Below are 17,795 nucleotides of genomic sequence, written 5' to 3'. Positions count from 1 at the left end.
GGTTTGTACAGACAGAGAGATCGAAATAACGTTTCCAAGAATCCTGAATACAAAATAATACAAATATACAAATATGTATACAAATATGTATACAAAATGCCTAGTGTTTTAACTTCAATCTAATGCTGCCAGAGGATTAAACCTGTGCTTAGTTTTTTGGAAAAGAGAAGAGATTTTGTTCATTGTTTGTATTGTCCAGACATGTGCTATTCACTGTATTTGAGTTTAGCCCAGTCCATTAAAATGAAGCTATAGTTATAGTAAAATACTTGAATTGGAAAACACACTGAATGTAATCCAGGTGTTGGACTTGTACCCAATGCCTTTCCAGCTGATCACTGATGTTTTTAACACACTGCTGTTGTCTGAAGGTGGCCTTACCTAGCTGGAACTGTGTGATCTTGCAGAAAAAAATATTTTCTATAGATGTGCAGTTGTCTGACAAAACACAAGGACATGTCAATGGCAACAGCTGCACCGAGACATATGCTATATCAAAACACAAAATAAATGATCAGAGAGCCAGCGGTGAGAGCTGATATATTCCTGCAGGAGAACATCAGACAGATTTGTTGAAAGCTAGGTTTTAAAAAAGGAACTACTTGTCAATCAAAAACAATTTTCAATCTGATGTGTCCCTAATACTGTAACTGACTTCTTTGCAAACAATGCAACCCCAAAGCACACCATGAAATGCCATTACATTACACACACACACACGCACACACACACACACACACACACACACACACACACACACACACACACACACACACACACACACACACACACACACACACACACACACACACACACACACACACACACACACACACACACACACACACACACACACACACACACACACACACACACACACACACACACGTCAATGGCTACTTTACAACGCAGCTGCGCTGATCTGTGGGGGAAAAGGAAAGACTCTCGAGGGGACCACTACAGCGTTTTTGCCTGTTAGATGAAGGTCACCAAACTAGAACAAGTTCTACCAAGCTGCTGTTTACACTGAGCTTTTAGACCACCTTTGGCTTTTCGATGTTATTCTGAGAAATTGTTAAAATGGGGCCATTCTCCTATGAAATGTTTAGTGAAACATTAACTAAAACAGTTAAAAAAAAATGTTGGTATGCAGTATGAAAGAAATGCTTGCTTACGTCAGTTACATTCAACATTTATTCAAAAATGAGTTGTAAATGTATATTTCAATGGGAATTAGATTCAAGCCTTATTAAATCCCAATATTGGTCATAATCATAAATATTGGAGAACATGTTTGTATTGATTATTACATTCAAATGAAAAAAATAAAACACTTTAAGGTCTGTGCATTTTCTGTTTCTTTGACTCTTTATTCTTTCATTCTAAAAATGATTATATTAGTACACGTAACCTGACTAGCATTAGGCTCTGGATGCTCTCGGCTGCCTCCATCAGTCATGTGACCCTCATCTTGCTTCACATAGTGATCCCTAGAGTATCCTGTGGAGGAGCAGAGCCTGGTGTCGGCCATTAGAACTTACTTAATATTCATCTCCCCCTTCACTCACACCCCTCCGCCCATTCAGGACGGAGAGAGGCTTCATTGAGATGTTTCTGTTTGAAAACTCAACTCCACCCCTAACAATATGCCTCCCATCCCTCCAAACTGCTCTGATGGGCTTCTCCCTTAGGGGTCCTTTGGAGAGGATGTGTGCGTGTATGTTTTTGTTTGTGTGTGTGTGTGTGTGTGTGTGTGTGTGTGTGTGTGTGTGTGTGTGTGTGTGTGTGTGTGTGTGTGTGTGTGTGTGTGTGTGTGTGTGTGTGTGTGTGTGTGTGTGTGTGTGTGTGTGTGTGCGTGTGTGTGTGTGTGTGTGTGTGTGTGTGTGTGTGTGTGTGTGTGTGTGTGTGTGTGTGTGTGTGTGTGTGTGTGTGTGTGTGTGTGTGTGTGTGTGTGTGTGTGTGTGTGTGTGTGTTACCTAGAAAGAGAGAGCAATACAGCCTCAAGGGCCTTTTCTTGACACTGGAGGGGATGAAATGAAGAGAGGGAAAGAAAGAGAGTGGAAGGGAGTGAGGGGTGGGGGTAAAGGGCAGTATGAACAAAAAATGGGTGATTGGATGATGCTGACAGTTTTATGTAACCTCCGGGGTTTTGTGGCATTCACACTCACACAAACATATTATAACTGTGATACATATAAAAGCATCAGATATAATCCGAAGCACTTGCTGCTCGGAAATTAATCAAAAGTGTGTGTGTGTTGTGTGTGTGTGTGTGTGTGTGTGTGTGTGTGTGTGTGTGTGTGTGTGTGTGTGTGTGTGTGTGTGTGTGTGTGTGTGTGTGTGTGTGTGTGTGTGTCTGCAATCCTGAGCAAACAGGACTATTCATATAGCCAGTGGCTTGTAACCTACACCTTGTGTGTAACCTGACCCTGAAGGGGTAAGGTGAAAGGGGAGAAGTCTGATCTCAAAATCGCTACACCCAAACCTCTGTAAAAGAGACACACACTCACACAATGGCTCATTATCTTATGCGTGTGTCACCGTGGTTGTATGGGCTCCACAGAGGTCGTATTCAAAGTATTGACAGGAAAGCCTGAAGCAGACTGGTGTACAGTTCTTTACACTTCTTTGCCCCCCCCCCCCCCCTCCCATCCTCCCCCTCCCTCACTCCTTCCCTGCAGAGTCCATTAAAGACCTGCAAGTTTATCAGACTTAATGTAGCGTTAGCATACAGCTTCTGCCTGTACCGCGTTCTCTATTCTCCCTATCTCTACCACTCACTGTGCATAAACCTCACTAATACTATCTCTGCCATTCACAGCGGATGGGCCTCGCTAACGATGCTAATTAGCAAGCGAACACAATGCACGCTTCATCTCCCCTCCCACCTGTCAGAAGTACATGCGGCACAGCCTCAAAAACCAGAGAAAATAACTTCCCTCTCTTCTCTCCCCCTCCTCCTCCTCACCACCCTCACTCTTTTGCGTTAGCGCCGTTTTATGTTTTGTTTGGTTTTGCTGAGAAAACTCCAGGAGAAACTTTGCTACCTGTGTCTCTGTGTGTGTGTGCGTGCTCCCTTCAGTGCCATTTCGTTTGATAAGAAAATGGAGAGTGGAGGGGGGCGGGGGGCATGGAGGGTAGAGGAGAGAAACAAGAAGAGACCAAACAAACCAGGGACATGACAGACACGAAGGAGAGGGGAAACAACGGAGGAAATGAAAAAATCCCCTACTGTTTACAGTTGTAACCTCTATTCGCTGCCTCGTGTGAGTCTTTGACAGAGGACAGAAAGATTTTTAGTAGAGAGGAAAGAGAAATAAGGAAAGCAAGAAAAAGGAACACCAAAGCTGGCCACCTAAACCCCGTACCACACCCCATGGATCCATCTTTATCCCTCGGTCCACACCTTGAGGGCATTCCTCAGTTCACCTCTCAGATGAAAAGAGTGAATGTAGCCTTTCTGATGCTAAATAGAGTGGTGTGTTTCTGCTCCCCAGAGGATGCAGAATCCCGTTCCCTCAATTCAGCCAGCTGCCCACACACACAAGTGCTTGTTGAGTGTATGTGCGTGGGCTAATGTGTGTGTGTGTGTGTGTGTGTGTGTGTGTGTGTGTGTGTGTGTGTGTGTGTGTGTGTGTGTGTGTGTGTGTGTGTGTGTGTGTGTGTGTGTGTGTGTGTGTGTGTGTGTGTGTGTGTGTGTGTGTGTGTGTGTGTGTGTTGTGTGTGTGTGTGTGTGTGTGTGTGTGTGTGTGTGTGTGCAGAATGTATTGTGTAAGTGGTAGTTAGAATGCGACAGCAAAAGCTGCTCTCTAAAATGGTACTCATATTCTGAAGGGCCTACGGGGTTTCAGTGGCGCTTGCTAACGAGGCATTCATACTGATCCATTACAGAGCACCACATGCACACACACACATGCACGCTCGCACACACACTAACATATATAATAAACCCACCCATGAACTATGACCTTACAGGAATACCAATGCAAAAACGTCATGTCATCTACGCAAACATTGCTGTTGTATCTATCACGCTCTTCTGTTTTTAAGCATTTTGAAACTTTCCCCATCCCTAAAACCATCTTCATGTTACAATCCAAACCCCATACCCGTACCCAAATTGACCCTGTTGAAAATGAGAAAAGGCAAGAAAGTGAAAGGAAAAAACTTTAGCTTTAGGTCTCAGTTTTGTCTGCTCTGGGTTTTATTTGTTTTTTTCGTTTTTCTGCTTACAAACATATTAAAAGTGTTTTTCAGTTGCCTGTTAGTTTGTTTATAAGAAGCCAAGGTGTCTCATTTTCCACTATTTTTTTCATTTTTTAATAAAACGTAATATTTGTATGCCTTTTACTATTATGTATAGACAATATTTGGATAATCCTTTTTCTTTTACCTCATTGGCTTAGTGTGGAGAGAGAATATAAACACAAAGTACATTTTGAGAGGAAATTGACTTTGATTTAGGTGGATGGCGGTGAGCCAATCAAAAAAAAAAATAGCTGAAAACATTATTTTTATAAATATGTGACTTTCACATGCTAAGCATGTGATCATTCCATAGATAAATGTTTGAAATCATTCAATAGATCACCCATTCAGTATCAGCCACCCGGCCAGTAGAAGGTGTCATAATGTCTGCAGACATCAGTGAAGCAGCAACATTGTGTTTGCTTCTTCTCTGTAATACTACTTAACAATGTAGTGTTTAACCTTTTATTCTTGTTTCAACTAAGAGTTAGTCTCTAATGTGGATGAATTCTGGTGATTCTTTCTACAGTTTTCTCTTTCCAGTCAAAGCATGAAGGAACAGTGGATTATTCAGTCCAGTAGACTCAATAGGTCAAAGTCAACGGTAGCACTTTTCTACATTTTGCTATAAAACTCTTTATGCTACCCTCCTACTCTTAACAAAACAGGAGTTTTCATAGCTGCTAATAGTCAAATTATGGAAGAATCAACTTGTTTGTCCATCAAAAATATGAGTTATTTGGAATCAACAATGTTCCATGCACTGCAGTCCTTGTCGCCTTCCCTTTCCTCTGTCAAACTGTTAGTGATACAGCCTCTTTTCACGCGTCTGCCAAGAGCTTTATTGGCTGGGGAATATGGCCATTGACTTTAGCCCTTTGTCAGAAAAAACACAGCACCACATTCAACGTAATGGACAGTGCCAATGCAGAGCGGCTCTGGAAACTCTTGAACTGTTAATATTTCCCCAGATGAGCTGTTGTTTATCCGTACAACCACAACTTGTCATCATTCGACAAGATGATCTGATATGTGCAAACATTCCTGGTAATAGTGGGAGTAAAAGTTTTTATCCGGTAAGACCATTGCAAAACTGTGTATTTCAAAGGGCTGCAATGAGTTTCATGATATTTTCTTTCCGTGATTCAGATATGTGCTGAAATAGATCAGTTCAGTCAGACAACTCACGTGTTTCTTAATATGTTTATTATAAGCAGCACATAGTTTGAGTTTGGCGTCTAGGCTCGGGCCTCATCACTCCACAGATTTACAAAGAACATTGAGTGATGAGTAGATGACTATCCTCCGAGCCTACAGGTGGAAGCTGGGGTGGAGCTGGGGTGGTGGTGGGGCATGCAAGCATCAGCAACATGAAACACAGCAGAAGGAACATGAACGCAGCAATAGCAAGTGACCACAGCAGCAGCAGCAGCAGCATAGCGAGGCAGAGGCAGGAAGACCTGGCAGCTTAAATAGAGCGGCATGTTTAGGAGAATGTGTTTGCTTGGTTGTAAGAGGGACGAGGCGCGTCACGTGTTAATGTATCATTGGTGCTCGAGTTGACTGCCTGAACTAGCTCGCAGGCTTCGCCCCATTTGAGAGAGCATTAGATTTAAAGCGCCCTGGTTAGATTTTGTCATTGATAGTGGATCCTTTTGGAGTAGCAGTATCTCAAGTTAAGCAGAGATTATTTGGCAAAGAGTGCAGACTGGTAGTGTAGTTGGAAAGGTGCCAGTCCACCTCTATGAGCAAGACTTTCTAACTGCTTAGAGCGCCTGAGCATGTGGCAGTCCCATCACTCTCTCAACAACATATAATGCATCTCGATAAGTCCTGCGTGTGTGTCTGTATTTCTGGTTATGTGTGTATAATGAAAAAATATCAATGGAGTTTTTAAAAAGTGATTACTTCCTTGCACTAAACCTGGGTCCCGTTTCAAAATACATCGAATAGACGAATAGCAGAAATTGTAAATGTAAAGTAACATTAAAATGTTGATGATTGCAATGTTTGCTTTATAATCATATTTAAAGTTAAATATTTCTGTCACTATTCCTTTTGAAAGCATTTCTGTTCAACATCCAGCTATACTCTCAGGCATCCATCACTTCATTTATCCATTTCAGTAAAATACTGTCTCAGGAGACATATAGAGGAGGAGGAGGATATGATTTTAGACATTTTAAGTAGTAAATGTATCTCTGCAGATTTCTCCAGTTGTCCTTGATCCACAGTTAATACAGGCCAGAACAAAGGGCACTTTAAAAATGTTGAAGACCAAACAGGTAAAAGGATGTTCAATGTCAACTATTGTTTGCAGGTGTTCAAAGTTGTTAAATGTGATCGTGATTTGACATGCTCTTTTGTTGTGGCTGAGCAATATATATATATATATATATATATATATATATATATATATGTCTGTGTCAGCCAAATGTTCATTTCTGTATATAACTGGTAATCAAAATGTGCATACTGTAGATATATAGCCTGACCAGTGGCTCAGTTTGAAATACAGTCTCACTTCTGCAGTTTGAGAATTGATCCAAACTCCCAAAGTTTACTTTCTACAGTCAATTCTAACCATCTGACCAACTGCAATAGTAGGTGTTCTACACATTCAAATGAATCACATAATATGCAATATTGTGCATTCATAATACAGAAAATGCAAACAGGACTATAAGTCCAAGCCTGGATTTTAAAGTCAAGCATTTAAAGTGTTGCCCATTTGCATGCCTTTTGCGTTTTTTTTCAAAAGACACTGGATAACCTCAAAAAGATTCCAGAGAACTCAAACCTGGATAAACATGTGCATCAATGACAGTATTTATTAACCAAACTGTTCTGTAAAAAGGTCTGGTGCCAAAATAGACAAACAGACACTAAACTTTGCAGAGTATTGTGTCCTGCAGCTGTTGCTTTCACTGTTATTCACACTGAACACTTAGGAGGACAAATGAGCTTATTGCAGGTTTGGCTGTGATCTAGTCTCAAACCCTGCTGATATTATGCAGCTGGACGATTACAGATTGCTTCCCTAGTTTGTGCACGTCTACTTGAAAATCAATACACTGTACAAACCTACATAATGCGTTCCAAGCGTTAGCTCTAATCAACCATTTGCCACCAGTTACACTGTAGATGTACCAATGCGGTAACAAGTAGACACAGAAAATCTAACACTGCGTGAGTGTACATCACTCAGCACTTGGCAAACTGTGAACCCAACATATGTCTACCTGACCACAAGCGGTGTAAAAATATTGCTGGGTTGAGTATGGAATATTCATAAAATGTCTTAAACCAGGTCTTCCTTTTAATGGCCACAAATGGGAAGAAAAAAAGAGAATGCTGAGCAGGAAGCAGCAGAGGTTATTGTTGGTAGCATTCCCTGAAAATACACATTAGTTGTAGGAAATATATCTAGATGTATACCTTCAATGCATAATGTTTGACCTCCCTGACTTGTCTCTAACTTTTAATCATTCACAATCAACCTTTGAAAAGCTGGCGCTGTTCCTTATTCACAAAGCAGAATGTAGAGCTGAAGCTTGCTAATATAACCACAGAATAAAACTGCAGTAATGTTTTCATTATGTATACAGTTTGATCATGTTGAGAAAAGTGTTCAAAGAAACTCCGTAAGTCACAAACAACTTTCATGGGTACAATGAGACCAGTCCATTTTTAGTTTCTAAATACAGCGCTGCGAAATTGTTCCACTCCTTTCATCACAAGGTCAAGTACTTTGAGTGCAAACAATGGCGACAGCCTCACAGCAAACTCATAAAGTAGTGCTGCGCGCAGATTCTCCCTCTTTGTACTTCGTTATGGTAGAGTGTGTGTGTGTGTGTGTGTGTGTGTGTGTGTGTGTGTGTGTGTGTGTGTGTGTGTGTGTGTGTGTGTGTGTGTGTGTGTGTGTGTGTGTGTGTGTGTGTGTGTGTGTGTGTGTGTGTGTGTGTGTGTGTGTGTGTGTGTGTGTGTGTGTGTGTGTGTGTGTGCGTGTGTGAGAGACTGCTCTTTGTGTCGGCATCTTTGTGTCTCTCTCTATCCTTTTAAGACATTGATTTCTCCTTACGACAGACAGAAGGCTCTAAAAGGGGACAAAGATGGAGTGATGAATGGCTGCAGTCCTCAAGAGGGATGCTTGTTTTCTCGTCTCCCTTTGATGAGGTCACAGACAAGACATTGGGTCACAGGTCGTGGAGCCATATAGATTGAATTTTTTTTTTTAAAACACAAAAAAATCACTTTACTCTATTCAGTAGGGCTCCAGCTGTAATTACCTATAAAGGGTTGTCACCAACCAAGTCACTTACATGGTCTTTCGTATACAGTACACACAAACACACAAACACACACACACAGGGACATATTGTACACATGCGCACACACAGAGAAGCAGCATATAAGGAAATAGAAACCTGGAATACTTCCACAGCACAATGTCTGACTATGCATACTGTATATATCCTAGAAATCCCCACAAGTCAATGTGTGTGTATGTGTTTGTGTGTGCATATAGGGGGTCAGAGGTCAGTGAGTGAGGGGCTGGGGAATGCTCATGGAGCAGACAAGCAAATTCCAGCTAAACAAAGCGCTATCTGTGTTTTCTGCAACAAGGAGGCTTTGGGACACACTGAAAGGTGAAATTATTGGCCTCCGTCTCGATGACTACATGGCTGATGCATGTTATTCTCATCCTATTTTTCTTTAAAAAAGCTTTCTAGACTTTTTTGCCGCTGATTTTAATCGAACTATTCATATCTTACTGTAACTTGTCTTAATGTATTTTATATGTGTGTTACTCTATATGAGCTTATGTTATGTTTATTTAATCCTCTTTGCTTTTTAATGACAATTTTGAAATGCCATTTTATAATGTGTTTCCACTGCAATTTTTCTTAATGCTCTTAATGTGTTTGTAAGGCACTTTGAATTGCCTTGTGTTGAAAGGTGCTATATAAATAAACTTGCCTTGCCAAAAACACACTTTTTCCCCTTCAAATTACATTTGTATCCTCTTCTTTGTGTCAATCATTTTTACATTTCCTTCCAACTCAGTCTCAGCTTGTTAGGGCAGTAGGGTGTTTATGAGCTAGGACACTGTCTGTGTGTGCATGCTTTTAGATGTGTGTGTGCGGCGTGTGAAATGTGTGAAGTGTTTGGGTGCATATGTGTGTGTGGCCTGGCTGTGGAACGCAGAGGTCAAGGGGAGCTGACCTCCCCTGAGGCCTGAAACTGGTGAGAAGGGGGAGGAGAGAGGTGAGACCCGTATAGATACACACACAAACAAACACACACAAACCCAAGCATTAGAGGAGAGGTCTTTTGTACAACCCATTTGTTGTTTTTGTAGTTTAGGCCTCATTTTCTATTAGTTCTGATGTTGAGTCATCGGAATGATTATTGTAGATACAGAGTCAATGTGTTTTTGTATAGACCCACATGTTCCTGAGCAGCAGCCAGACAGGTTTACTGTGTTATTTATTTTTGAAATAAAATTCAATTATTAGCCATACTTTTGTTACATTTGACCCTTTATTTAATTGTCAATTGAGAACTAATTCTACAATGAGGACTTGGCCAAGAGGCAGCAAGAAGGCAAGTTGATAAAAAACATGAAACATAGATGCAACTGGTGCAATAAACAACGTTATCTCAAGATTAAAACTTCAAAATATAAACAATATACACAACAATAGAGATAAATACTGTCTATCTTAAGCCAAATCACAAGCAGTTGTGATAAAGGAGGTTAACGGAAAGAATGTGTATATCTTTAGCAAATCATTCCAGTCAACAAGAGCGGCAAACTGGAAGTTAAAGTGTCAACTTTAGGAATGCCCATAACAATTAATTGGTTAGAACGTTTGTTTGGTAAATATTGAGTTATACTGTCCATAAGTGCACAACCATCTTTGTTCTCAACATCCACATTTGTTTTTATAAACAAAGGATTCTTTCAAATCTGTCTGATTGTCCAACCTGTTGCCTTTCCTACAGTGAACATAGTTTTAAGGCTGTGTCAAGAAACGGATCTCAGCAATTAAAAAGGGAAATTCAAATGTTATCATAACTTAACTCAAACAAGACTAAGAAAACCCTGCCAACACAGAGTCATCGGCACTTACAGACATGTGACACACACACACACACACACACACACACACACACACACACACACACACACACACACACACACACACACACACACACACACACACACACACACACACACACACACACACACACACACACACACACACACACAAGCACACAAGCACACAAGCACACAAGCACACAAGCACACACACACACACACACACACACACACACACACACACACACACACACACACACACACACCTGCTCTCCACTTCTTCTGCCTGTAACTGCTTTTATTCTCTTGGCCTTACATTTTTTTTCTGCCCCCCTCTGCTCCCCTACACTCTTGTCTTTCAGACTAAACAAATTTAACTTGGCTGGGAAACAGCTCTGAATCCAGATGCTGTCTCTCTCTCACTCCCTCATCCTTCACTACCCGTCCTGCACACCCCCCTCCCCCCCTCCGCTGACCTCTGCCCCGCCACCCTCCCACCCTCTCTAGCAGACTAGGAGTGCCACAGCACCTCTCCCCTCTCCCATTCAACAACACTCATTCAACCCCCTCCCTTCCATGGAAGTTGAGAGTTGCTCTTCTTCTCTGGTCAATACACTCTTCTCTTTTAGGGGCTGGCCATTGCTTAACCACAGCACCATTTGGATAACTCTGTTGTCCTCACTTTTACAAAACCTCTGGAAAAGAAAGCAGGACAATGGACAAGTGAGCAACCTGAGCTAAGAGGAACCTTCAGGCTGGCACACCTCTCCTATTCTTGTGCCTTTTATCACTTAGATGAAATACTTCACATCACTTAAGAATTCAGAAAGGCTATTGTATGTTTTTTTTAAAATATCAGATTAGAGCTCATACTTAAAAATCATGCTTTAAGGAGTCTGTAAAGTCCAGACATACAGTACATACTGCACTGCACTCACATGCAGGATTAGTGATGACAGGGCCCACCATGAGGGTAGATGTAAGGGATCTAATGTTCGTTTCTGACTGGGAAGTGTGGCTTTTCCAACAGGAGTGGGCCCGCCACAGGACAGAGAGGGAGAGAGACGCACGCACAGACAGACGGACAGAGAGAGAGAACTTTTAAGCCCTGTGGTTATATTTCCCTGGAGCCTACCCCAGCTTTACAACTCCATTAAGTGTGGATTTTAGCCTGCTTCAGCCCAGTTTCGTTCTGAAATAAATCAAAAATGGAGGAAAGCAAAGTCCAAAATGAGGGTCCCTGAGCACCTTTGCTATAATTCCTTCCACTGGCCAAGTTGAGGGAGCCAAATATTAGTACGACTTCATGTACCGCTCCCCGCAGCCAAAGCAGGGCCACCCCAAGACGCAGGACTGCCCGACTGACCTTTCCATTTAAGACCTAAACTTCTTCCTGTTCACCCACCCCCTTGGAGGTAGCCCCAGAAGCCTGTGTGTATGGTTTCTGTGTGTTCTGCATGTGTGTGTAGGGGTCTCCAGTGATTCCCTGAACCCCGCAGCCAGTCTCATTTCAGCGCTTTTCTAAACATCACCTCTCAAAGCTCATTCCCGAATAAAAGACAACATGGAAAGAAAAACAGGACAGCAGCAGAAAAAGGAGGAAATGTTATTTAAAAAGGTACCAGACCGCAGCATTTTCCACCGATATTATATACTCCCTGCCCAATCCAAAATATATACGGGCCGCAGGCCAAGAATGTAAAAATAAAACACAGACTCAACATCTGGAGCAAAGTGAACAAAACCCTCATTTAATCTGCCCTGAATACTGCATTCTGCCATTTTACCTCTGGCCTGTCTCACACACTGACACACACACTCACTCATTTTAATGCACATACACACACTCTTTGTCATAACTGTCCATGAGTCTGCAGACGTGCATGAATATGGAGTTTAACCAGATTTTACATATATTAAAGCAAGCCACCCACAGAAAGCCGATCATTTTCAACACAGTTTCATAGAAAACATAATTCGCCTGAATATTTAGAAGCATTTAGAAGTGAGAGTAAAAATGGACATTTCAAACCCACCTGTTGCTATAAACATTTTGACTTCAGTCAGTAAAGATAAAGTATTATAAGTGTCCGAATTGTTTCTACACTTGTCTGAGGTGAATACATAAACAGAGGCTGATTTTTGCTTCAATCCTTTCTGCGGCCAGTGTTATATTCCCCTGCTCCAACAGAGAGCTATGAAAGAAACATAGATACAAATAGTGGCAGTGCGGACAAATTAATTCTTGAAATAACATACATGCCATATTTGGTGGAGAGCGGCACTGAAATGCCCCGACGTAGCAGAGGTACAGAACAGCTTCTGGTGCTCTTTTAATTGCGTGCCCTTGGAACACCCTCTGGAGAATATTCAAACGGCGGTAGTTGATAGACTTTTTGGAAATTCCAATTTGGTTTGGTTATACAGTAACTAAAGAGAAGGTAGAGAAAAAGCTTGAGAGGGGATGAAGAAGAGATGTGTGTTTACTTTGACTGCGCTTATTTTTCTTTACTTATATTGCTCCTGTGTCCTCACAGTGATATTCATGCCACTTCCTATTAATTTAGTGGTTAGGGTTTTAGTCGAGTGTTTAGATAAAAATTAGTTTAGGATTAGGTTTATGGAGTGAATACAATCAGTAAAGACATGCTTAAGTGTAAATGTGTATTTATGTGTGTGTGTGTGGGTCAGCATCCTCTCAGGAGTTCATACTGTCGGCAGGCTGGCAGCAGCTGTCTGAGCTGAAGAGCGGGATAAGAGCTGTTTAAGTTGTGGGTTTGATTCCTGCCCAGGCCAGGTGGAGGGTGCCAGGCACAGCAAACCGCTGGGCACTGCACCTCTGCCAAGACCATGGGCCACCTTCAGAAATCCTCTTCAGCTCCACGGCCTTTCACTGGGTCATCCAACTTTACAAAATGCAACTTGTGCAGCTGAGATTTAGTAAAACACACACAAGCTCATTTTATATCCTAGCCAAGCTTAAGAAAGTTTCCAAAGATACCAGATAAGTCAAACACTGTCGGGGGTATAACAATGATGCAACAGGAAAAGAACATTTCCATGCAGCCGTAGAAAAAAGAACGAAAAGGAAATATCACTGAATAAGAGGGAATTACAGAGAGGCAAATATAGGATAAACATGCAGCAGTTTGAACAGTGTGGTAAAGTATGTTTCTCAATCTAGGTTTGTGCACCTTTTGGCATATGTTTAATAAGATCCAAATACATCCCTTACGTACAATAGGAGGGAGAATTTACAACTAATGAGATCATGAAGCCATCGTTAATTTGAAATATATCAGTCTGAACCCGATAGAGAAAAATGGTTATTACTGTAAGCCAATGTGACATCAATCAGAGTGGAAAGGGAGCAGGAAAGGAAGGTTAAGGGATGCAAACATTGAACAAAGAAAATGATCTATTGCTAATTCTGATTATTAAAAGCAAATAATTGTCTTTTTTTCTTTGCCACACAAAACATTTGTATTCCTGAAGGGAAAAGTGGTAATATATGACATGAGTCAACCTGTATTTACAAACACGAAGGTGTGTAATATTTTGGTCCTTATCCATTTGTTACCTTACAAACCATCTATTTTCCCCTTTGCCACTACGTAGGACAGCATATAGGGAGAGGTAGAATGATGGGCGGTAAGATCCACACCGATCTAACAATTCTTGTCAAACTGCACAAATACACACACAAACATTAAGGTACAGGGAGAACAAGAGAGACGACAGAGAGGGAGTCTGCTCACACAGATAGAACTGTCAAGCTTGGTCATGTTTACAAGCACATAGAGGTGTGTGTGTGTGTGTGTGTGTGTGTGTGTGTGTTTGTGTGTGTGTGTGTGTGTGTGTGTGTGTGTGTATGTGTGTGTGTTTGTGTGTGTGTGTGTGTGTGTGTGTGTGTGTGTGTGTGTGTGTGTGTGTGTGTGTGTGTGTGTGTGTGTGTGTGTGTGTGTGTGTGTGTGTGTGTGTGTGTGTGTGTGTGTGTGTGTGTGTGTGTGTGTGTGTGTGTGTGTGTGTGTGTGTGTGTGTGTGTGTGTGTGTGTGTGTGTTACAGAACCTATAACCTGTAAACTCAATCCAGCTCGGCGTGACAGCAGAAGCACATCAAAAGCAAACCTCAATGACAGCAGCTTTTATGCATCGGTGGCCAAACACACACACAGACACACACGCACGTGAATATATCCATAATCTTAACCATTGAAAACACCATAGATATCTAGTACTAGTACATGACATCTTGTACATCTCCACGATCTACACTTAACCACATGCATTTGGCTCAGTGGTGATGTGAGGGCTTTGATGATCACACTCTCCTGGTTAAACAAGAACAGAGCACCATCTGTGATTGGACAGCATGTAACAAATCTTTTTTTTTCTGATCAAGGCAAAACTCTTAGGGACGAATGTTTGATCAACTAAACAACAATGAATGATGAATGTTGTCGACTGCTTTGTAAATGAACAATGTTTAGAAAGCCTTTGTTTTTACATGATTTCTAGTGCTGTCCGAAACCTCTATGAACAATAAAGCAATATCAGAATCAGAAACGGGTTTATTGCCAGGTAGGTTCATGGATACGAGGAATTTGACCTGATGTTATGGTGCGTACATAAAATCTAAAACAAAGACTCTCCATATAAATCAAAAAATCTAATATAAAACAAAAAATCTTTAAGGACACTGTAATAAAATATAGTGAAATAGCAACAAAATAAAGCAGTAATTTACAGCGAATTGGAATGCAAGAAGTTATGGAATATGAAATATGAAATATGAAATAAGAATATGTGCAGTAAGTAGTATTTGAATATTGTGTGCATTAATCAGAATCAGAATACCTTTATTAGCCCCACAGAGGGGAAATCTGCAAGGAAAACTACTCAGTGTGAGTAAGAGCTGTTGTAACAGGCTGCAAATCGCGCCGCGCCGGAACCGGATCTAATGTAATGCATATAGAGTCTACGTTGTGTCAGTGGGGGGGCCGGGCCTTGTTTAAGAGGCCGGTAGCGGAGAGGAAGAAACTGTTCAGGTGGTGAGAGGTTTTGGTCCTGACGGAGGGGAGGGGGGTGAACAGTTTGTGTCCAGGGTGGCAGGGGTCGGCCGCTATCTTCCCTGCCCGCCTCAGGGTTCTGGAGGCATGCAGGTCGTGGAGGGATGGCAGATTACAGCCGATCACCTTCTCTGCAGAGCGGATGACACGCTGCAGCCTGCCCTTATCCTTGGCTGTGGCGTACCAGATGGTGATGGAGGAGGTGAGGATGGACTCGATGATGGAGGTGTAGAAGTTCAGAATTTCTTCAGCTGCCTCAGGAAGAACATCCTCTGCTGTGCTTTTCTGATGAGGGAGCAGATGTTCTGCTCCCATTTTAGGTCCTGGGCGATGATGGTGCCCAGGAAGCGGAAAGACTCCACAGCAGTTACTGGGGAGTCACACAGAGTGATGGGGGCGGGGCCCAGGAGCAAATCTTTTCATTGAATACACAGCAGGGGATTGTTTTACAGTAGGTAATATTAGGAGTGTGAATCTTTTGGTATCTCATGAAAGAAATTAAATTGATTCAAGATATTTCCGGATACAGTACACATGAATGCTAATTTCAGCATGTACTGCAGTCAGCTGTTCGATAATGAAGAAATTGTTGCACATTTTGGCATGAAAGCAGAGTAAAGTATGTATAATATTACGTAGTTTTTGTATTTGTAAAGTTATATTAACTGAATGCACGAACACACAAATGCAAACCTTGACAACAGGTAGCATTTATTCATGCAAAATGCGTACAAATAAACACATTTGAATATAAAACATTTTAGTATTTCTTAGTGACTTCAATAATATCACATTCACGTTTGAATACAAAAATAAAAAATGTTGGCAAGCTATTTATATTTCTTGGACCTGTCGAGTCATGGTTAGGTTTTCTTTGTATCATCCTGCCTTTCTTTACAACAGGTAAATGAAGAAACACAATGTGTCAGCTCAGAGATACAGTAGATGTCCCATGGGTCGAGCTTATAACTAACACTCTGCATGGCTTTAAAAAGACTCTGTGTCTTTCTGTTCCACACCCTGTTGCTCCACATCCTTCCCATCCTACGGATCTATTTCAAGTTGTATCTTCACCATCTCTCCCTCTCTCTCTCCATCTCTACCTCCTTCGCTGTCCACCCCTCCTCCTCCGGCTTCAGTTAATTCATGAACAGCATCATGATTGAATATTAATAATTCACATCAGCTCTCCCTGATGACTCATTACAACCCTTCAAATGGAGAGGGAGGGAGAGGAAGACGCGCGTACACAGATGAGGATATGAATGCAGACACACACACACACACACACACACACACACACACACACACACACAAACACACACAGAAACTAAAGGTATCGTCTAAACAAAAGGTGTCTTCTTTTTAACTAACTTCCAGTTAAAAGTCTGATATTGCACCCAAGAAAAACATATACAGTACACACACTTCTAATCACATATAATAATTGCTTATTTGTACTAGCTGAACTCTGGGTTGTGGTGTGAGGGCCATGGCATAGTCAAACGAGCAGAATGTGAAAGGCTTTTAAACAGAAATTCTGACAGTTTCCAAAAAAGTGGAAAATGAGTGCATCCAATGTAATCTTGCATTTGGAAGAATAACAAAACAATACAAATTGATTGCATTGTGTAAGAGCGGCTGTGGGAGTTGGTTCAGGCACGATGCTCACATGTATTGTATGAGGGTGACATCTTAACAGTGTCAAGGTAAACTTAGTGAGTATTGGTCACTGAATAACAAGCGTGTTATTAAGCCAATTATTAGATATGCAAGGAGAATATTCACATTAAATCAAGCGACCTTCGAGACCTCGCAAAGTTGTCTCGGCAGTGACAGAATGAAGAGGACTCAATATAAGAAATTGTAAGTATGGTTTGGGTAATGATTATTTTGTAAGAATTATCATGTTCTCCTTGAGTGGGGGGGGAAATGAATGTGGCTGTGCAACATACATAATGACGACAATCAAATGTTCCCTTTATTTTCCTCTAATAAAAAGCTAATTTGACATGCTACGCTCCCTAAAAGGAAAGCTACGCACAACATACCCTCTCACACACACACACACACACACACTGTTGCACAACCATTTAGCCCCATTAGTGAAAAGCAGAGTTGAACACCTTGCAGACTGCGAGGTGTGTGTCGATCGATGGAGGTTAAACCCAGGGTTCAAATATAAACAGCAGGATAAGTCACAATCAATAGCTCCTATCCCCTGGCAACTGGTCAATACTTCCACACCCTGACCCAGTCAAAGGAGAGAGAGACACACAGAGCTTCTATGTGCCTTTTTTGCGATAAGGATGTTAATTAATATATACGCAGTCACACACACAAACGCACACACATTGCCCCGAGTTGATAAC

Source organism: Notothenia rossii, assembly GCF_949606895.1.
Source record: "Notothenia rossii genome assembly, chromosome: 5".
NCBI lineage: Eukaryota > Metazoa > Chordata > Actinopteri > Perciformes > Nototheniidae > Notothenia > Notothenia rossii.
Note: the sequence above shows the minus strand (reverse complement) of the source record.